This window comes from Dasypus novemcinctus, chromosome 5, assembly GCF_030445035.2.
Source record: "Dasypus novemcinctus isolate mDasNov1 chromosome 5, mDasNov1.1.hap2, whole genome shotgun sequence".
NCBI lineage: Eukaryota > Metazoa > Chordata > Mammalia > Cingulata > Dasypodidae > Dasypus > Dasypus novemcinctus.
Genome location: NC_080677.1, coordinates 116,954,031 through 116,978,229, shown reverse-complemented (window position 1 = coordinate 116,978,229; position 24,199 = coordinate 116,954,031). Strand labels below are relative to the sequence as shown.

General features: G+C 36.8%; 1 protein-coding gene across 5 annotated transcripts in view; it reads left to right on the top strand.

The window, feature by feature from the left end:
• The window catches only part of DGKI (diacylglycerol kinase iota), a 501,434-nt gene that overhangs the window by 413,155 nt on the left and 64,080 nt on the right, over positions 1-24,199 (top strand). The gene's annotated exons all lie outside the window — the stretch shown is intronic.

Here is a 24,199-nt window from a genome sequence, read left to right as displayed (position 1 = left end):
GTATTATCACTTTTACTTGCCATTTTTTCTCTGTTTCATTTGTCTTAAATCCTGAGTTTGTGGATGTGCCCTATATATCATATTGCCACTTGGCTTTGTTAGCTAAAGTAGAGTGCTTCTTGTGTTGTGGTTTCATAGCCAATGGGTAAACAATATGTCATTTGTTCATAGATCACAATAGTAGTTGTGCTTTCTTCTCAGGTCTGATTATGGTCAGAAAGTAGGATGAATGTTGGGATTTTGCACATGTTGATACATTAATGTTGAGCAAGTCTTCTCTCCTGCCATCTTCTATGCAGGAGCAGGTCCTAGGTGTGGTCATGGGCACACTCATTCCATTTGTGGTCTTGGACACACTCATTCACACCCATGGTTTAGCTTCAGACCAGTTACCCATTTTAAAGGTCATACAGATTCATGGCAATTTGTGAAATTAGGCTGGTACTATCATGTCCTAATCAAGTAGTTGACAATGACTTTATAAACATGCAGTTTTCTTATGTTGACTTAGAAGTCTGAAATTAACTGAAGAGGCAAGACAGTTCATTGTTTCTCAAAGAAACGTGGAAGCAATTTCAGTATGACAAAAGGGAGAGAAATGAGAAATCTGAAGCTAATTATTTCATTGGCAAAGATTCTGCTCAGACCCCCTAGGGCAAAAGGAGACTTCATTTTAATTGCTTCTCTGTACTGTTTCTTATTTTGTTGTGTGAAGAGGGGAAAGGAAAAATGAATTACTATGGATTTTCCTTTTTAATTAAACTGTGTTGTTAGTTTCTGATGGCATTTTGATTGCTTACTATTCAAGGGTGTTTTTCCATTTCCTCTTGTTACAGAATTGAGGCTTATAAACCAGAGTAAGTCAACCACCCACTGAAGACTAAAAAAGTGGCCATCTATCTGTCACTAGCAAGCTTATTAGAAAATTAGTATTTTAAAAAGCTAGCAAAGTAGAAATTAAGCCTACACCAAGAAGATGAGTGTTTTAGTTTTCCTTTATTCAGGTTATTTCCAAAAAATGGAGTATGATCTCAATCTAATTTCCTTTGCCCTGATATTTCTCTATGTAGGATACTAATACTCAGATCATGATAAAGGGAATGACTTTCTAAGATACTAAATATTCTTTCAAAGAAGCACAAATCAATATAACACTTTATATAATATCCAAGCTATTAACAAATTCAACTCTTACTGTTTATTTAGGTTATATCATCCTTTCATGCAATCTATCTTAATTTTTTATTAGTTTTCAATTAGCAGCTGTAAGTTTTTATGCTCATTCATACTATCTTGGTTCTTAAATACGCTAGAGTAGCTTATCTGTTTCAAAATTCTCTACAAAATAACTTGGAAAACAAACAAATGAAATATTCAAACATTATCCCTAGCCTTTGTGTTATTCCAGTTGAATCCCTAGACATTGTGGGACAGAGACAAGCTATCCCCAATGGGCTTTTTCTGAATCCCTGTCCCACAGAATACATGTGCAGAATAAGATGCTTTTTGAAAACCACATGTGCATATGCATGAGTGCACACACACATGCACATACACGTGCAAATGCTTTATCTCAGTTTGTCCATTTTTTAATCTTATTTTTGTGTCTACTTATCTATAGGAAGACCATCTTATTAATTACTTCAGGTGTCATCATTGATACAAACAGGTAAACTTGCAGTTATGGAAGTACCTACTAATATTAGCAATAGTTACTATTGAAATACTTCCTGCTTGTTTTGCACCATAGTTACATTGTCTCTACTCCTTTCAACAACTTCTAAAGTTAGTCATTATTTAAAAGGTGAGTAAACAGGTGCTCACTGGAGTTAAGTACCTATCTTAGGTTACCCAGATAGTAAGTGTGTTAATTGTAGTTTAAACTCTAATTTGACTTTTGACTCCATGCTTTTTCCACTGTACTAACTGCCTTCCCTAAGGAAAAGTGCAAAGACATTCTGTAATGGAGAAGGCATGGTGCCTAGGGCCCAAGGAAGATTTACTTTCGTTTATATTTTTTTTTTAGCATTTGTAAAGTCATAATGTAGAGATATGTTATGTATACATTAATATATGACTGCAAATCTACCTCAAAGTAAATAAATATGGATAAGAGTTAACTTTAATGAATTTCTTTTCTTTTTAAAAAAATAAGATTGAAACAAAAAATAGTGATGGTAGAATCCTATTTTAAAATTATTAAATACTAATTATATATGCCCCAAATCCAAATAAGTGAAAATGATATAAAATGTACTCATGCACCAACTACCCTCATTTCTTATGCGAGTTCTGGATATATTTGATTAGATCCTTCTTTTGATCCATAAACAACATAGAGTAGCATAAAAATATATAGTATGATTTTGTGTTTTTTTCCCTTCTATCATACATCTCATACAGTTTTGAAATTTGATGTTTTATTCAACATCATATGTTGAATTTTTTCCTTACATGCAAGTTTTAATCTATTTAGCATTAATATTCCATAAATATGTCATAATTTATTAATTTTGCTATTGATTTCTAATATTTCACTTTTTAAAAAATGTAGTGGACTCTCTGATACATGTCTTTTTCTGTGTCACAGGGTATATATGCAGTTTCAACTTTACTTAATATTGTCAAATTTACCTTTCCACAGGAATGTTTATGAATTAGTAAGTGAAAGGACCTGAAAAAGACTAGGATTCTAGGTACACTTAGCACCCATTGCTTTCTGCTTTTAAGCTCCATTCAATTGGAGATAGAAAAAGTTCAATTTTAACATCCTGCTACAATGCTAAATAGTCTACTATATAGAAAGACATCAAAGGGGATTTTAAACTCTTAGAATGAAAAATACTGTCTGTCAGAGTTTGCAGCACACCACTAAAGCAGTATTGACATGAAGATTTATAGCTCTAAATTTATTTGTCTAGGGGAAAATGACTGAATACAACCAAGCACAACATTCAATTTGATAAACTGGGTAAAGTATCCCAGAGTAAAGAACAAAGAAACAGTAAGAAAAAAATAAATAAAGACTTAAATCAATGACATGGAAAATAGAACAAGCAAAATAGATGGTTAGACAAAAATTTAAAAATGATTCTTTGAAAAGGTAAATAAGAAAGACAGAGAGAGAGACATATACATTTCTGAGAAGACTAATGGGAGTGGGTTGAGGTGAATATGAGGAATAGAAAAGAATTACAGCTAAAATTGTTTCCCCCAACTCATTCTTCTTCCACTTCTGCCCTAGTTTTCATACTTTTACTGACCCAACCACTTGGTCTTCTCAGGATTTTCTTATAATTTCTAACTTAAGTTTCTTTGATCCATCAATCTACCTTCTACTTTAGGGAGGGTGAGAGGAAATGAATAAACAGACTAAGTCATTTCTGAAACCAGCTGCATTTATATTATAATCCCATTTAGAAATAGATTATACTATTTTAAGGAATATATTTGATATATTAAAAAATGCACACATATGTATATACAGGCCCTCTGGGATGTACAACATAGTGCCTTCAAAACCTGTGAATATAATAAAAAACAATCTTGAAGAACCACATTTGAAATAAATTGATGAGAGATGGTTGACTCATATTTTCACTGCTATAACTGTACTGAATATGTCTTTGAGTTAAAACAAGGATGTTTCAGTGTTCTAAGAGAGTTCTACTTGCAAAAACCATGTTTCTGGAAACTCTTTACTCTTGTTGTTAATTGTACCATCACTACTAATGACAAGACTATATTTCATTTTGATGAAAGATTAATAAAGAAGGAACTAGCTTACATTTTTTGCAGGCAGAATCTGTTTGGGATATAAGGAAGAACTTCCTCACTTTAGAAATAGTTAAGAAAATAGTCACAGAGTGAAAGCTCTGGTATATTCTTTCTAAGTTACCTATGAGAAAAGGACAGAATCACCTCTGAGTTAGATGGATTAAGGACAGCCAGGTTGGGGGAATGGGAGATGTTGCTTTAGTTTCTCAATCAGTGTCATTTTTCCAGTCTTTAGATCCCATGGTCTATGGGAAACTGCCAAATTGAAAGAGATGCCTTCTTAGTATCACCCAGTTCTATGCATTGAAAAAGTTAAAATGAAGGATGGTGTCACAGGTAAAAATAGAATATCTTGCTACTGCACTAAGACACTGGGGAGACAGTGTAGTGAACCACCTCAAAGCCAATATTCACTCCAGACATCTGAGTCTAGGCAAGTATCTGTTACCTGATCAACTAAGCAAAGCATGACTGTCTGAAATTCAGTAAATCTTAGAAAACATCATGTTCTTTGAACTAATCCATTCCTGCAGGTGTGGGACCCTTTGATTGCAGTAGATTCAGTTAAGGAACCTTGATTAGATCAGTTTTATTAGGTCACTTTAGGGCCTTTGATTGGGTGACATCAGTGAGGCGTGACCCAGGTTAAGTCTCTGTTCTCTTGCTGAGGTCTTATTTAGACTGAGAACTGAAACCCATTGGCTCCCACATTAACCCAGGAAGATCTCACTGTATCTGTGCATTTAAATGGGAATCCGCTGAATAGAATGGATTGAATAAAGTGTTTGTAAACAGGAAAAAAGAGAGAGAGAGGAAGGAAGCCTCTGTTTTGATTCTGCCATGTGAGAAAGTAAAGCCTGGAGTCTCTGAAAGACAAAGAAGGCCCAAGAAGCTGAGAGAGGTCCAGGGGCTGGAGGCTGGAATCAGCAGAGCACACAGGCATGGAAAGTGGCCCCTGAGAGGCTAGGCTCACAGAGCAACTCAGAGGTCAAGAGATGAGCCCTGCCATGTGCTTGATGGTCCACAGTTGAGTTTGGGGAGAAGAAGGTGAGACTGGAGGGGAAGGCAGGGACCTCAGCAGAATTTGGCTGCCATTTTGCCTCACCTTGTGGCAGGAGTCCAGGATGCAGCTCCTGACCTTTGGTGAGAAAGCATCTCTGATAATTCCTTGATTTGGACATTTTCACAGCTTCAGGTCTGTAAAATTTTACCCTAATAAATTTCTTTTATGAAAGTCAACCCATTTCTGGTATTTTAGCATTGGCAGACTTAGTAAACCAAAACAGAAATTGGTACTAAGAGAGTAGGGTACTTCTGCCTGCAAGTACCAAAAATGTTGGAATGGGTTTATAAGTGGGTAAGAGGAAGATTCTGGAGGAATTGTGAGATGCTTAATAGAATAGACTTAGATTTTTTTAAGAGACTGCTGGTAAAAATATGGACACTAAAGATACTTCTGATGGGGCCTTGGATAAAAATGCAAACTGGAAGGAAGGCAATCCTTTCTTTAAAGTGGCAGAAAACAGGGCAAAATTGACTCCTGATGTTAGATGGAAGGCAGAATTTGAAAGTGACAAGCTTGAACATTCAGCTGAGGAGTTTGCCAAACTAATTGTGGAAAATGCAACCTGGTTTCTCCTTGTAGCTTATAGCAAAATGTGAGAGGAAAGACATAAGATGAAGAACTGATCTCCTAGGCACAAAAACCCAGAAGTTGACAGTTTTGGAAATTCTGAACTTCCAGAAAGTGAGTTCCCAGAGGATAATGCTCCATGTGAGGATTTCACTAAATAGGGAACCAGGCTGCCATTTCCTTGCAAGTCAGGATTTGGAAATACCGTTATCTAGGAAGGATCTGTGGAAAGTCTTACTGTCTGATGGCTTGGAGTCCTGTGAACTGCATGCAAAACCAACAAGCTATTTGCGAGAGCTGCATGAAAAAAACACTAATGGATTTTTATGATTAGCATAGCATTTCTAAATCTAATGAATGAGGCCTTATTTTCTATTTTATTAGGATTCTAAGAAGTGGATTGAACCATTCATACATTCATTCATTCATTCACTGATCAAATAAATATTGAGCACTTATTATGTAGATGCAGTATACTTAGGCACTGAAGGTTTTAAACTAAATAAGACATACATATTTCCCTAGAAGAGCTTACATGAAAAAGAAAAATATTAAGTAAACCAATTACAGTTTCTCTGATAAGTGCTATAAAGGATGTATGCTTAGCATATTCTGAAAACTAGAGGAAATAAAAGTTTCTGCTTCCTTGGATTTCACTTTTGAAATTTTATATAAAAAGATGTGCATTTAAAGAATTAATGACAGAAGCTGATGTGGCTCAAGTGATAGCACTTCTGCCTACTATGTGGGAGAAACTGGGTTCAGTCCCTGGGGCCACCTGGTGAAAAAGAAAGGAGAGCGTGCCCGTGCAGTGAGCTACTGCCCACGTGTGTGGTGAGCTGAGTACCCACGTGAGTGCCCTCGTGGCGAGCCAGTGACCTCATGGTGAGCCAGTGTCTGTGCAAGTGAGTCATGCAGCAAGATGATGATGCAACTCAAGAGAAACAGGGAAGAGGATGTGGCTCAACTGAGAGTGTCTGTCTACCGTATGGAGGGTCCAGGGTTCAATCCCCAGGAACTCCTGACATGTGTGATAAGCTGGCCCATGCGCAGTGCTGCGATGCGCAAGGAATGCTGTGCCATACAGGGGCATCCCTGTGTAGGGGAGCCCCACACGGAAGCTGTGCACTCTGCATAAAAAAAGCGCAGCCTGCCCAGGAGTGGTGCTGCACACATGGATAGCTGATGCAGCAAGATGACACAACAAAAAAGAGACACAGATTCCCAGTGCCACTGGATAATGCAAGTGGATACAGAAGAACACACAGCGAATGGACACAGAGAGCAGACAACAGGGGAGAAGGGGAAAGAAATCAATAAAAAATAAATTTAAAAAAAAGAGAGAGAGAAACAAAGGGGAAAGTCAAGGTGAAGTGCAGCAGAAATCAGGAATTGAGGTGGTGTAGCTGACAGGGAACCTCTCTCCACATCAGAGTTCCCCAGGATCGAATCCTGGTGAATCCTAGAGGAGAAAGATGAGAAGAGAAGACAAAAAGAGAAACAGATACAGAAGATCATGTAGTGAATGGACACAGACAGCAAAAAACAGCAGGGTGGGGGGAGGGGGACAGGAAGGGGGGGAATAAATAAATAAATAAATAAATAAAATAGCAAAATTATTACTGAAAATGTTAGTCTTTTAAAAAAAAAGTAGGATTTTAAGGGATTCTTCGCTTATTTTCTTCAACCTTTGCATGTAAGCAGATAAGGATTTGTGTTTTTTTTGTCACTCTATTACCAGAAGCACACCTCATGTAATTGAAATCACTTAATGATAGTTTAACATCACTTTACCTGGTGTGCGCTTAAGGAAATTTCTACAAATGGCAAATTGCTCAGCAATATCCAAACTACCTAATAATTCTGTAAACTGAAAAATTGGCCTTTTAGTGTCTGCAATTCTGAATCATATCAAGAAGACAGCTCTGGAAACTCCCACATTTTCAAAAGTTTTGGGCTGAGCATAAGAGCAAATAGCTTCATTCTCTTCTTGTCTTCAACTGTTTCTTTACTCAGTTTCTTGAAACATTAGGTGATGAGCAAAACCTAATCAAAAGGGCAATTGTGCTTAATGTTAAAGCTCCAGGTTCACAACAGGAAGACAGTTTGTTGAATAACAATTCTGTTGTGGAAATATCCTTTGAGCATCACAATCAGATAAGAGGGAGAAAATTAATCTTAGTTGGGCGCAAGCTTTTCTCAGATATATCTTAGAGATGAAATCAGTGCTGTCAGGATAGAGTTAGTTCCTTGCATCTGCTTCACTAAGATAGTTGGGTCGCATCCTTATTTACCTTTGACTGATGTAAATCTTGCTCTCCCTAACTAATCACTCAAGCCAGAGAAACTGCAGTACAGTTGATATGTGACTTTTCTTCTTTTTCTCCATGCCTTACCTCAAGCTTTGATACTCTGTTTAGCAAAGCATCGAATAATACTCTGACACTCTATGTGTGCTAACTATTTAATAGGAGATTTTATTCTGTTCTGTTTATATTTTTTCCTCAAGCAGTTATGAATATGAGACCCTAAACCCTTTGGGGGAAATGGAGACACATTTCCATTTCCAAGTTCAGTTAGTGGCAGAGTCATAACAGAATTATCTACTCACCAGTGTTTTAAGCGGCATTGAAAAAAACTTGCTAAGGTAAATATGCTTTAATATTAAATATCAGTATTATATAAATTGATGCCAAGAATTCTGGTATTACATTTCCATGAAACCAAGTTTTTGTCAATGATGATAGCATGAGGAAATATTGTTACCATTCAGAGGCTCTCTTATTTCATTTGTAAAAGATGACAGCCCTACCTGCTCACTTTTCAGGAATATTGTGAATATGAGAGAAAGTTGATTAAATCCTTCTGTACATTGATGGACAAACTGTCTTGCTCACTTTGTACCCACAGGACTTTGTACTACACCTAATGTAGCAGGCATTAGAAAAGATACTCTATCAAACCAAATAGATATTCCTATTTGCATTGCTGTAAAAAGTCCAGCGCTAATCACAAAGTGATTGTAAACAATAATATATAAAATGTTAACTATTTTTCTTAGGCTGTGGAATCATTTGTATATTTCAAATTTTAATATGTGAATGTTTGAGCCAGGAAATTCACATGCCAAAATAATAAAGATGCACCGAGTCACTGACTGAGAAAAAAATGCTGGTAATTCACTAGTGTGGAAGTGGAAAGTTATAGGCACTGTTGGTGAGCACTGTGCTAGGGTGAATCGAGGAGGAAGAAATGTGTCTAGGGGCCTATGCAGTGAGATATTTTACATCATATATCTCCATTATTTATATCATACCAGTGAAGTTTAGTCCTAAAGAGATTTTTGGATAGTCTTTGAATGTGGAGTAAGATAATTTGGCACATAGGAAACCATAAACCATCAGAGTTTAAAGAAGGAATGGAATCCCAGGACTCCCTAAGGCTTCCCAACACAAGGAGACAAGGACAAGCCAGAGCACTAGGAAGTTTGGGGCAGTATGTGCAGAAAGGTAGGAAAGGACTATAAGGGACCTATTGGAGTTCTTTTAAGAACAAAACAAAGGAGATTTCACCTTCCTTCATACATTTTCTGCCTTGGGGCATTGAGGAAAGCTAGTGAGGGGTGACCAGGACTTTTGTGACAAAAGTACTAACACATCATTCTAAAATTATCTGGAAATGATAACTCCATCTCACACTTCACTCTGGTGTTAGAGTGAGTATTGTTATGCCTATATAAAAAAGGAATTTTATTCTTGTTTGCAGTGGCTATACTGGAAGTGAGGACTTGTGTGCGGATCCCTTCTTGGGCCCTTGGGGAGCAGCTGTGTGCTGGTGGCAGGGTCGCTGTGCCATCTGTTTTTGTTCAGTTGGGCCTCTCTTCCCTGAAACAGATGCTGAATCTTCCTGAAGGGCCTAGAGGTGACAGCGTGTCCTGAAATCTCATCAGTTTGGTAAATAGAGTAGGGAATAGGGAAGGATGGATGATATACAAGTTCAAGCAAGTTGGCATAGATGTAAGGGTTGTTATTTCAATAAAATGATAGGCACTTCTCTACTTGAGGACCCAGTTTTTTCTGAGCACAGGGGCTAAAATGTAGTCAGGAGTGATAAGCATAATTTCCAGAGCATGCTGGGAAAGTCCCTATGCTATCAGGAAATGGGGCACAGTTTCTGAGGATTCTGACAGTAATTGTTCCTTTCTTTCTGAAAAGTCAGATGTCATGCCATTCTTAGAGATTCATCACCCTGTGGATTGTATTAGCATCATGACATCGCCCGTGGCACTGGGCTTCCAGAGTAGGTTCTGGCAACAGGAGGGAAGGAGGGAAACAACTTTTCTTTCCCAGGTAGTCATTTTATCAAAGAGGATGCTGGTCAGGATCTGAGCTAGTATTTGTTTGTTTATTCTGACAGTCAGAGAAGAGGTAAGAGGCCATAGTTTCTACTAAATATTACTTTGGCACATCTTCCTGTGACAAGAAATATTTCTGTATATATTTCCTCTCTTCTGACCATGATTCTGGGACTAACCCTTTAAAAGCTGCCTTTTTCTTTGTCCCCTTTATTCTGTTAAATATCACAGAGGACTGTGCCTGTGAATGTTTCCCTTTTCTCTCTTCTCTACTGCCAGAGAGAGGGGCAGAGTCCTCACAGAACACAGACAATGAAATGCTGGGGAGAGCATTTGGCCTTAGTGTCCAGATCAAGGCATTATTGGGTGATGCTTTCTTCCCAAAGCCTGGCTGCCAGCAATCCTGGACTCCTCTGTCACATGGCAAGGCACATGGCAGTATTTACTGGTCTTTACTTTCTCTCCTGGATTTTGTTGTTTCCAGCCTCCTGCTTCAGTGGCCTTTTCTCTCTCTCTTAATTTGATTCTCTTATAAAGGACTTCAGTAATCCTCATTGCCTGATGATGCCTTGATCTGGACATTTTTTTCAGCCTTGGAACTGTAAGCCAATGAATCCCCATTGTGAAAGCCAACCCATTTCTGTTATATTGCTCTCAGCAGCCTAGCAGAGTAAAACAGATGAGTAATTTGATTAAACTATTTTAAAGAGTGAATGACAGTTTCTGAATCTTTCCATGAATATTTTCCTGTAAATATCAGGTTTGTGGGCAAATGACAAGTAATAGTTCAACCTGCTCAGGCTTGTGGTCAGATATGTAAAGATATACCCTATTGCCATTGGAAATAGGGAGATTATATAGAGCGTGGAACTCTCTGAGGTACATTTTGAGATCTCTGCACCCACAATCTTGGGGAGATCAGGGAAAGAAATACCTCTACAGTATAAAGAAATTATTTATTTGGAATTTGGGGAGATGACAAATACATTCTCCCTTTTCCTAACTTTTCTAAATATTGCTGTATCTTATGCATAACAACAACAAACATTGTTTTATAGTCTTCTCCAATATAGTATTTGACAATAAATACCATCCACAACTCCATTAGAAGCTCCTTGAAATCATGAATGAAATGTTATAAATTAATTATCTCTCACAGTTCCTGGATGGGGTGAAGCACGTATGCAGACATTGAATTAATTGAATTAATTTCAGAAATAGAATCTGTGGAGTCTGCTTTTATTTCTTCTCAATATTACTATAATGTTTTGGTATTACTTTTATGCTATTCTTTTTTAAAAAGATTTATTTATTTATTTATTTCTCTCCTCTTCTCCATTCCCGCCCCTGCCCCCACCCCAGTTATCTGTTGTATATGTCTACTTGCTGTGTGTTCTTTGTCTGCTTCTGTTGTTGTCAACAGCACGGGAATCTGTGTTTCTTTTTGTTGCATCATCTTGTTCTGTCAGCTCTCCGTGTGTGCAGCACCATTCCTGGGCAGGCTGCACTTTCTTTCACACTGGGCAGCTCTCCTTACGGGGCATACTCCTTGTACGTGGGGCTCCCCTACACGGGGGACACCCCTGCGTGGCAGGGTACTCCTTGCATGCATCAGCACTGCGCATGGGCCAGCTCCACACGGATCAAGGAGGCCCGGGGTTTGAACCGCGAACCTCCCATGTGGTAGACGGACACCCTAACCACTGGGCCAAGTCCGCTTCCCACTTTCATGCTATTCTTACAGAGTTTCTTTACTGCCATTGTTTGTTTATGATATATATGATACAGAAGAGTTGGGAGGAGACAGACACTTCATATTTTGTTTTCCACATCAGTCTCTGGAACATGAACTCCCTCTCCTGAGAAGTGAGGTGGGAAGAGATGTCTGATAGGAAAACTTCTGGGAAATATTAACGTTATATTTAGGAGAAGTGCCAAAGCAGTTTCCAACTGCAGCTATTTTTTTTCTTTCCCTCTTCTAGAACTGAATCCCGAAATTCTTAGATGGATTTCATAAAAATTATTAACTGTGGCTGAGCCCTTCCTCAATTAGTATGACACCTCAAGGTAGATAGTGCATATCCTCAATCATGAGATTTGTTACATAGCCTTTATAAGTTTCATGTGTTGATAACAATAAATGTGGCTCTCAAGTGATCTACTTTCATCATCCAGAACTCTGTCTAAACTATATTTAAAAGTGTGTTCATAGTCACAGAACTCTGAATGGATTGTATCTAAACAGGAATTGTTGACTAGGCTTCTAGTGAGTTAATGGAATAAACCCGCAACTCAGCTTTTTCTATAGCTTTCTGTGGGTATATCTTCCTTGGTTAGATTTTTAAATAACATGCCTTTTTTATTTTCCTTTATTCCTTTTTTTAAGTAATTGAGCAGACAATTGTACGATTTCTAATGTAAAGCCTTGCATCCTTATATCTTCATGACTGGGCTGTGTCTAACATACATTTTCTTCAAAATTCTAAATGTGTCCCAGGTGTGTTTATGATTTAGGGTAATAAAAGGTGTGATGGCAATATATTCATGTTGAATGAACTTAAGTATTCATTTTTTGTAACTCCATCTCTTTCTTTATTCTATTTCTTCCTCCTGTCCACTGCCCACTTTTGCCCTCATCTCTCTAGCCACACATTTCAGAAAAACCTTTTCCTGCATTTTATTGCTGTTTTTAGGAATGACCAGTAGGTGGCAGTAAAATTTCAAACTCGAAGACCTTTTAAGGGCCTTATCACTCAGCAAAGAGGGTAGACAGGAGAAATCAAATTGTGCAAGCTAATGGTAGAACAGTGGAGTTTTCTAAAAGCCATCTATAATTAAACACAGGGACTTATTTTTTTAAAACCCGAGACATTCCAGCACAACTAAAGAGAGTGTCATTAGGGTATATTCTTGGCTAGGAGACCCTAAAGATTAGGAAATTGTGAGAAGGAAGGGAATTAGTGGAAATTTGCCTCAAATGAAGAACTCCCCAAACAGCCTTTATCGTTTTGAGTTCTGGGGTTTGTTTCCTTACCTCCATCTTTCTCCTTTCTTCCTCCTCTTTCTGCACCCCTACCCCTTGGTGGTGGTGAATGTTACCTTTGAGTCTATTTGAATGAGTTTTTGACCATTTGAATAAGGAATGTGCTTGTCTTTCTCTCATTTCAATGCCATTTTGTGTGGTTGCTAGAACTTTCATCTCTCTCCTTTCATTATTGCCTGCTCTTTTACTGTACATGCTTTGTTCATTGTCTTAATAGAAATATTTGTAATTAGAAGGACAAAAAAGCAAACAAAGAGAGGATTGTACAGCTGATGGAGATTCTCAGTGCTAAGGGATTTCTGGTTCCATTTTACCTAATTAGATCTGCTTTGGGACTAGAATAGTATAGTGGTGGTGAAGATGTCACCTAGATGCACGATCCCTGCCATTTCAAACCCTCAAAGTGATGTCATAGGCCTAGCATATGAGTCCTCAGGAATAGTCAGTACACATCCTTGAGGGACACTCACAGCCATGCCCTGGAGATAATAATCTATAGTGCACTTTTGAATCACATTAAATCATCCCTTTGCTTTATTTGAATGAAAATTCTTAAACAGTTTCTGGAATTAAGCTGAACTAATGTAGCATCACAATTTAAAGTTAAAACAGAAGAAAACCAAAGATAGTACTTCTGGAGTAGCAGTGTGGGCTCTTGAAATGTGCCTGTCAGGAGTCTATAGCTGGGAAGTGAGTTTTCATTTGGGCCACTCCTCATGAGTCTAACAAAAATATCAGAATGATTCAGGCAAGGAACAGAGCCAAACCTGGGAAACTTTCACTGTAACTGAAAGGTTCCTCATGTTCATCAGTAAGAACAAGCTCGTTAGCACACATTTAGGGGACTGTTAATCAAGAAGAGACTGGATTTCACCAATGTGTGAGAAAAATACATGAGATAAACCAATGAAACGCTTGAAGAATGTGATCAGGAGAGAGAAAAAAATAAAAGAGGAATGAGAAAAGAGAGAAGGAAAGAATATCTAGAGTTAATAGAAAACTGGAAATCAGAGGCTTCTCTTTCTCTCCTCCTTTTTATTGTGGTTCTCATCCCTAAAGATGGAGAGTATAGAGGAAAGCAAGCAAAAAAGGGAAAATTAATGAAATATATATATAGAAAGAGTTGTATTTAATATGTGGACATGTGTAAGAGCATTGCTTTGTTCACTAAAGAGGATTGCATAGCCAAAGAACAGTTTATTTATTTATAGTGTACCAAGCATGGTGTAGAGGTAGCACAGCTTCCAGCCCACCCTAGCATTTCTTCTTTGTTTTCTACCATAATTCCAAGAGCGTAAATGAGGAGGACATTGGCTTTACCAGCTAAGCCTTGTGAGTTGGTATAAATATCTCACTTCCCTCCCCCTTTCCCCACCCATGGTTCATTATCTTGGGAAAACCACTGTTGATGTCAGGTCAGTTTCATAATTTGTATCCCTGTTTTTTTTGCCCGCCTGTTCAGATTCTGTTCTTTTACCTGTCCTTTATGTTTATTCCAACCTCACCTCTGTGTCTGTGTGGTGACCCCATTCTATGGACAGGCCCACACTACGTGATGGTCACACTTGCCATCTCTAGAGTATATGTATTGGGGACACTGGGAAGGGAGTAAGGCATTCATTTTTGGATGATTTTCTTCAGAAGTATGATGATAGTTTCCCAGTATTTCTCTTATCTATCCTCCATCTAAAATGGATAATCCATTTGATCTCTAAGGAGGGATATAGTATTTACATTCTGAGGAAGGACCAGTTAGGAAAGTCATGGCACTATTGAATTAAAGCCGTGAAATGTAAAGAAAACCAAAATATTGTGTAGGAACACAGATTGCTGACTTTAAAAAAAAAGGTATTAAAATAATACTGGAGTTTGACCAGTATTATTTAAATAAAAATAGGATTTTGTGACTCTTTCAGGGTATGTTTGTAAGTTTAGAACATTTCGTGGAAGTTACCAAGAAAATGCATGTATCCAAGAACTATTGTGAATCATTTCATTAGATTGCAGAGGATGAAATAGTCAAGATGCCGATAATTTCAGTTCCAGGTTTATAGATTTAAAACAATAAAACATCATAAGAGGTGCAGTAATTCTTAAAGACTTTTGCCTTCATGAATTAAATACTTTTTCACTCGTTAATATTGCTGCTTTGCTGCTAGAAAACTGGGCAACTTTCTCAGTGTTCTTAAAGCTTGTAATTGATCTATTTGAAAAATTAGAGGTTTTGAAGGGAAACTTGCTGACAGAAGTCAATCGAGGTATCTCTGGGTTTCTTAGAGATTCCTTGTGTTTTAGTGATGGTAGGGTTGAGATGCAGCACTGTCAGATACAGTAGCAACTAGCCATTTTGTGCCTTATGACTCATTCCCTCAAGTTCTTAATATCTGCATAAATTAACCTGATGAAATGATTCAATCCAAGATATTATGGCTAAATGAAGGTGGATAGTTTCACAATTTCAGAATTTTCTATACAAACACTCTTATTCCAGAATAAGGCAGACTTTAGTCACTTGGAGGCCTGAAGTTGACGTCCTTAAACACAGATTATTTTTTGAAATGTATTGCTTTACTTTAAGAATTCTAATGACATTTGCTTTTTAATCCATAATATGGCTGTGCTGGTTGCCATAGAGAAATAATATTTTTAGTTTTATCTTCTTTTATTCTTTTAATATACTTTATTTTTATTAGAGAAATTGTAGATTTACAGCACAATCATGCATAAAATACAGGATTCCCATATACCACCCTATGATCAACATTTGATATAATTGATAAAAGCACATTTTTATAATTATACTATTAACTAAAGTCCATGGTTGAACTTTGGATTCACTGTGTTGTGTAGTTCCACAGATTTTTTTCTTTACTTTTTATTCTAGCAAAAGAAATGCAATCTAAAAATTTTTCTTTTAACTGCATTCACATATATATTTCAGCACTGTTAGTTGCACTCAAAATGTTGTGCTACTATCACCACCATCCATTACCAAAAACATTTCTATCATCCAAATAGGAACCCTGTATATTATAGCCAACCTTCTCTTTCTCTATCCCACCCTGTCCTCTAGTCACCAATATTCTAGATTCTGACTCTATCAGTTTGCTTATTGTAATTATTTCATATCAGTGAGATCATACGATATTTATCCTTCTGTGTCTGGCTTATTTCATTCCACGTGATGTCTTCAAGGTTCATCTTTGTTGCCATACGCACCAGAACGTCATTTCTTTATATGGATGAATAATATTCCATTGCATGTATATTCAACATTTCGTTTATCCATTCATCAGTTGATGGTTGCTTGGGATGTTTCCATCTTTTGGCAATTGTGAATAATGCTGTTATGAACATAGGTTGCAAATATCTGTTCGAGTCCTCCTATTAGTTCTTTTGGGTATATTACTAGTAGTGGGATTGCTGGATCATAATGATAATCCTGTACTTAATTTTATGAAGAATTGCCAAACTGTCTTCCAGAGTGGCTGCACCATTTTATATTACCACAGCCAATGAATGAGTAGTCCTGTTTCTCCACATCAGCTCTTAAACTTGGGATTTTCTGTTTTTGTTGTTGTTAATAGCAGGCATTCAAATGGCTGTGAAATGGTAACTCATTGTGATTTTGATTTGCATTTCCCTGATGGCTAATGATGTTGAGAATTTTTTCATGTGATTTCTTGCCATTTTTATGTCTTCTTTGGAGAGATGTCTGTTCAAGTGTTTTCCCCATTTTGTAATTGAGTTGTTTGACTTTTTATTGTTAAGTTAAAGGATTCCTTTATGCTGGATATTAAGACTTCATTGGATATATTTTCTCTCCTTGTTTGGTTGTCATTTTTCTTTTATGAGAAAGTCCTTAGAGGGACAGATTTTTTAATTTTGATGAGGCCCGTTTATCTATTTTTTGTTTTATTGCTTGTGCTTTAGGTGTAAAGTGTAAGAAACCATTGCCTAACCCAAGGTCTTGAAGATGCTTGCCTACATTTTCTTCTATGAGTTTAATAGCTCTGGCTCTTATATTTAGGTCTTTAATCCCTTTTGAGTTGATGTTTATGTATGATGAAGGAGGTCCTCCACTTCTTTTTGCAAATGGTGGTCCAGTTTTTCCAGCAACATTTATTGAAGAGACTCTTCTTTTCCAATTATTGATCTTGACCACCTTGTCAAAAATCACTTGACCATAAATATGAAAATTGATTTCTGAGTTCTCAGTTTAACTCCATTGGTCTGTCTATCTGTCCTTGTGGTAGTACCATGCTGTTTTGATTACTGTGGCTTTGTAGTAAGTTTTAAATTAGGGAGTATGAGTCCTCCAACTTTATTCTTCATTTTCAAGATGACTGTGGCTATTCCAGGTCCCTTACCTTCCAAATAAATAAATTTCCATTCTGAAAGAAGGTTGTTGAAATTTTGATTGGGATTGCAATGAATCTATAAATTGTTTCGGATTTAGATCTTAATGATATTTAGTCTTCCAATCCATGAACACAGAATATCTTTCCATTTATTTAGGTCTTTGACTTCTTTTAGCAATGTTCAGTAGTTCTCTGTGTACAAGTTCATTATATCCTTTTTAAGATTTATCCTAGATATTTGATTCTTTTAATTGCTATTATGAATGGAATTACTTTCTCAATGTCTTCTTCTAATTGTTCACAACTTAGGTATATAAACACTATTGACTTTTGGATATTGATCTTGTATTCCACCATTTTGCTGAATTAATTTATTAGCTCCAGAAATATTGTGGATTTTTCAGGATTTTCTGTAAATAGGATTATGTCATCTTCAAATAGGGAAAGATTTACTTCTTCCTTTCCAATTTGACTGCCTTTTATTTCTTTTTCTTGTGTAATTTCTCTGGCAAGAATTTCATGTACAATATTAAATAACAGTGGTGACAATGGACATCCTTGTTTTGTTCCTGATTTTAGAGGAAATCTTTCAGTCTTTCATCACTAAGGATGTTAGCTGTGGGTTTTTCATGCACACCCTGAAAAAGGAAGTTTCCTTCTATTCCAGTGTTCTAAGTTTTTTCATCAAGAAGGGATGCTGGATTTTGTAAAATAAGTTTTTCTACATCAGTTGAGATGACATTGGGTCTTTTTTTTTCCTTCATTGTGCATTGTGTTAATGTGGTGTATTATATTAATTAATTTTTTAAAAAAGATTTATTTATTTATTTAAACCCCCCCCACCCCCTGCATTTGCTGCGTCTTGTTTCTTTGTCCGCTTCTGTTGTCGTCAGCGGCACGGGAAGTGTGGGCGGCACCATTCCTGGGCAGGCTGCACTTTCTTTCGCGCTGGGTGGCTCTCCTTATGGGGTGCACTCCTTGCCCGTGGGGCTCCCTTACTCGGGGGACACCCCTGCATGGCGTGGCACTCCTTGCGCGCATCAGCACTGCGCATGGGCCATCTCCACACGGGTCAAGGAGGCCTGGGGTTTGAACCGCAGACCTCCCATATGGTAGACGGAGGCCCTAACCCCTGGGCCAAGTCCGTTTCCCTAATTTATTTTTTTTATGTTGAATCTCCCTTGCATTCCAGGGATGAAACCCACTTGATCATAGCGTATAATTCTTTTAATATGCTGTTAGATATGGTTTGTTAGAATTTTTTTGAGGTTTTTCACATTTATATTCATAAGAAATATTAGCCTGTAATTTTCTTTTCTTGGGTTATTTTTATCTGACTTTGGTGTGAGGGTGATGGCTTGGTAGAATGAATTAGGGAGGGTTCCCTCTTCTTCAATTCTTTGGAAGATTTTGAGCAGAATTGGAGTTAAGTCTTCTTGGAATCTTTGATAGAATTTGCCAGTGAAGCCATCTGGTCCTGGAATTTTCTTTGTTGGGAGGTTTTTGATTACTGATTCTCTTTATTAGTAATTAATTAGTTTGTTGAGATCTTCTATTTTTTCTTGAGTCAATGTAGGTAGTTACTGGGTTTCTAAGAATTGGTTAATTTAATTTAGGTTATCTAATTTATTGGCATACAGTTGTTCATAGTATACTCTTATAGTTCTATTTATTTCAGCATGGTCAATGTCCCCCTTTTCATTTCTGATTATTGTAATTTGTATCCTCTGTTTTCTTTGTCAGTCTAGGGAAAGGTATGTCAATTTAATCAATCTGTTCAAAGAACCAAATTTTGTTTTTGTTAGTTCTCTATTGGTTCTTGTTCCCTATTTCATTTATCTCCACTCTAAAATTGTTCTTTCTTTCCTTCTGCTCACTTTGGGTTTAGTTTGCTCTTTTTTTCCCAGTTCTTCTTGTTTTGAGGTTATGTCTTTAATTTTGATAGCTTTCTTTTTAAAAAAAATTATTGAAATATATCACTCATACGCAAACATACATAAACAATAAGTATATAGTAATAGTTGTGTGAACTTACAAAACAAACATACATAACATCATACAGGGCTCTCTTACCTCACCCTATCATCAATACATTGCACTGTTGTTACACATTTTAAACTAATGATTAAAGAACATCCTCAAAATATTACTACTAAACAAAGTATTTTCCCCCAACCCGCCCTATTATTATTATTTTTTATTACCACTTATACATGAACATACATATGATAAGTATATAGTAAAAGTTGTGAACTTACAAAGCAAACATGCATAATGTCATACAGGGGTCTCATTCATCAACACCCCATCAACACCTTGCTTTGTCACAAGACATTTGTTACAAATTATGAAAGAATATTGTCAAAATCTTATTACTAATTATAGTTCTTATCTTATGTTTGGTGTATTTTTCCCCCAAACTCACCCCATTATTTTTTAAAATATATTTTTATGACAAAAGTTGTAAACTTACAAAACAATCATTAAAAGAAAAGACAGGAGAGAGAGGCCTGGAACAGAGTCTAGAAATGAATTCATAAAAAACGCCCCTCTATCAACACACCACACTGTGGTGGAACATTTGTTACAGATTATGAGATAATATCATCTGATTATTATCATGTCCATAGCACACATTTGGCACACATTTTCCATACTCCCCCATTATCAACCCAGTACATCTTTGGCATAGATGCAAGTATATTACATTTTTACTATAAACCACAGTCCATAGGTCACTCCAGTTGTATTTTTCCCAAGCTTCTCCACATTCTCACCACTCTGCATTTGTGATGTACATTTGCTCTAGCTTACAAAGAATACTCTTGCATCTGTACTATCAACCACAATTCTCATCCACCTCTGGGTTTACTGTGCTTTTCACCCTAGATTATTCTCTAGCATTCTGTCAATTGGCATTTACATCCCTAGACTACCATTTTCAACCACATCCCCATTATAAACCAGCTCTTACTCACAGTAAAGTGTTACTATCCACTGTACATTTCTACACTTTTACATTAAAGCTAATTAAAACTTCTACATACATTAAACATCAGTAGTCCATCTCAGTCCTCCTCTTATCTCCTTTAAAAATCCACCACCTGCCACCAGGGCTTGAAGGTATTTTCCTACATTTTCTTCTAGAAGTTTTATGGTTCTTGTTTTTATATTTATGTTTTTTATTCATTTTGAGTTAACTTTTGTATAAGATGTGATATAGGGGTCCTCTTTCCTTCTTTTGGCTATGGATATCCAGTTCTCTCGGCATCATTTGTTGAATGGACTGTTTTGCACAAGCTGTGTGGGTTTGACAGGCTAGTCAAAAATCACTTGACCATACATGTGAGTGTCTGTTTCTGACCCATCAGTTCAGTTTCATTGTTCTATATGTCTGTCTTTATGCCAGTATTATGCTGTTTTTACCACTATAGTTAGGTAGTATTATTTAAAGTCTGGAAATGAGCATCCTCGAACTTTGCTTTTTTTTTTTTTTTTGAGATGTTTCTGGCTATTCAGGACCTCTTATCCTCCCAAGTAAATTTGATAATCATGTTTTCCATTATTTAAATATATGCTGGTGAAATTTTTATCAGGATTACAATGAATCTGCATATCAATTTGGGTAGAATTGATGTCTTAATTTTATTTAGTCTTCCAATCCATGAGCATGGAATGTTCTTTCAATTATTTAGGCTTTTTAAAATTTCTTTTAACAATGAGTTAGCGTTTTCTCAATACAAGTGCTTTACATTGTTGGTTAAGTTTATTCCTGATTATGTGGATTTTACCTGTCATATTTTGTTTTCAACCCTCTTTTGACACTTTTAGTTACTTTTATTGATATAATCTTCATTTCTAGACTCTGTTCCAGGCCTCTCTCTCCTGTCTTTTCTTTTAAGGCTCTAACATGCCCTTCAGTATTTCCTGCAAAGCTGGTATCTTGGTTACAAACTCTCTCAGTTTCTGTTTATCTGTGAATATTCTAAACTCACCCTCATTTTTGAAAGACAATCTTGCCAGATATAAGATTATTGCATAGAAGTTTTTTTCTTGCAGTATCTTAAATATATCATACCACTGTCTTCTTGCCTCCATGGTTTCTGATGCGAAATTGACAATCATATTAGGTATCCCTTATATGTTACGCATTGCTTTTCTCTCAGAATTTTCTCTTTTTCTTAGTCATTTGACATTTTGATTAATGTGTCTCAGAGTTGGTGTATTCAGATTTTTTGGATGGGAGTGTATTGTTCTTTTTGGACATGGATATCCATGTTTTTCAATAGGGCTGGGAAATTTTCTATCATTATTTCTTCAATATTCCTTCTTCCCCTCTTCCCTTTTCTTCGCCTTCTGGGACACCCATGACACATATTTTTGCATGTTTCTTGCTGCCATTTAATTCCCTGAGACCTTGTACAATTTTTTCCATTCTTTTCTTCATCTGTTCTTTTATATGTTCACTTTTAGAGGCCATTTGTTCAAGTGCACCAATCCTTCTGCCTTCTCAAATTTGCTATTATATGATTCCAGTATATTTTAAATTTCATTTATTGCACCTTTTGTTCCCATAAGATCTGCTATTTTTCTATGTATGCTTTCAAATTCTTCTTTGTGCTCATCCAATGTCTTCTTAATATCCTCAATTGCTTTAGCTATCTCATTGAATTTATTAGGGAAATTTGTTTGACCATCTATGATTAGTTAGTTATCTCTACTCCTTTATGTCATCTGGAGGCTTATCTTTTTCCTTTAACTGAGCCATGTCTTCCTGTTTCTTGGTGTGGATTGTAATTTTTTGTTGGTGTTTTGGCATCTGGCTTACTAGAGTATTTATTCTGGGTGCAGTTTTTTCTCTTTAGTTCAGGACTTCCTGCCCTTTCTCCCTTGCTGGTTGTGCAGTAGGAGCCAAGGATGTAGTTGTTGCTATAAGCTGTGGAGGTTCAAGCTGCTCTCATTCAAGCTTCTCCCAGCTTTCTTCTTTGCCAGGGGTAGGGACAGAGCCAAAGCTGTGTGGAATAATCCAAGTCATGCAGGCCTGGACTGTAGTTACCCAGAGAGACTGATGAAGCTTCACACCCCTTTCTACCCTGCCTGGGACACTGATGGAACTACAGGTGTGGGCAGCAATCTATGCAGTATGGGTCCAAGATGACCACAGTTGCCCTGATAGACTTCCAATTATTCAGTCTATGCTAGCCAAATGTACCTGCATTTACGTGGATAGGTTGGTGCAGCGCCTGCCAGCTTCCTCACTGGTAAAAGTGAGGCTGAAGCGTAGGCTAGGGCTGCAGGTCACTCTGCATGAAAGAAACTGGTCTCTATCAACGCTGTGCTTTTCAGTTAACCTGGCTTCCCCTGATGCGGGGGCAAAGTCAAAATGGCAACCACTGGTCTCTTTCCAGCTCGGACAGGTTCAAACTTTAGCTGTTCTTAGGATTATACTTTAGCCTGCTGAATTTACTAATCAGTAGCTGAAGTTGGTGTCCAACCGTCTCTTACTCCCCTGGTTTTGGGAAGTGGAGCTTCCAATTCCAGCTGCAGAATAGCTCCCAAGGTGACTTGTGCCCCCAGTATAAGATGGTCACCAGCCTCAATGACATGGAGTGCTCTACTTAAGAATCTTCTCTGCAGATGAACAACCTCCTGCTTCTATTCTTTCAAGGATGTTTCAGGATGTTCTTCTGGTCTCCTGGAGCCCCCAAACAGGTGCTTTAGATAGCTCTGGATGATTACTAACTGCTGACTATAGGAGCTCCTTCCTCTGCCTCCATCTTGCTGGTTGTCTCCACTTTCTTCTTTTTTTAATATAAGTATTTAGAGCTATAAATTTGCCTCATATTGCACCGTTTTCTGCATCACATGAGTTTTGGTATGTTTCATTTTCATTCACCTCAAGGTATTTCCTAATATCCCTGTGATTTCCTCTAAGCCATTGGCTGTTTAAAAGTCTATTGTTTAAGTTCCTCAGATTTTGAATTTTACATTTATCCCTAAGTTATTGATTTCTACTTCATTCCATTTTGGTTGGAAATGATACATTGTGTGATTTAAATATATTTGAATACTGAGATGAGTTTTGTGACCTGATACATGGTCTATCTGGGAGAATGATTCATGTTCACTTGAGAAGAAAGTGAATTCTATTTTTGTTGCGTGAAGTTTTCTATATTTATCTGTTAGGTCTAGTTGGTATACAGTATCATTCAATTCTTTTCTTTCCATATTTGTCTTCTGATTAGGTGTTTTATTCATTATTGAATATAGTATATTAAAATCTCCTGGTACTAATGTAGAACCATCAATTTCTCCCTTAAAATCTGTCAGTATATGCTTCATATATTATGGGGCTCTGCTGTTAAGTACATGAATCTTTATAATTGTTACATCTTCTTGTTGAATTGACCTATTTATCAGATTACAATGACTGTTTTTGGTCCTTGTAACAATTTTAGAATTAAAATCTATTTTAGCTGATACTAGTATAGGTGCCTGAGCTCACTATTGGATACTACTTGCATAGTTTATTTCTTCCCTACCCTTTCATTTTCAACCTAATTATATGACTGAATTTACAGTGAGTCTCTTGTAGACAGCATACAGTTGGGTCATGCTATTTTAAATCCATTCTGCCAATTTCTTCCCCTTTTGATAGGAGAGTTTACTCCATTTACATTTAAAGTCACTATTGGTGATGCAGGACTATTTTCTGTCATTTTGCTATTTAGCCTTTGAAGGTCATCTACTTTTTTTGCCCGTTAATTCTTTCGTTAATATCTACACTTAAATTTATTTGATTTTTTTTGTGTGTGTATAGTAACATACTGAGTATCCTTTTCTATATGGATATATTTTTTCATGTATTTTCCTTATGCTTACCATGGGGTTAAAATTTAATTTTCTAAATCTAAAACAATCATATTTGGTTTGATATAAACTTAACTTCAATAGCATACACTTAAACTTTCCATATATACTCTTCTGTCTTTGTACTTGTTAGCATTTATATCTTTGTTACATTGTATGTC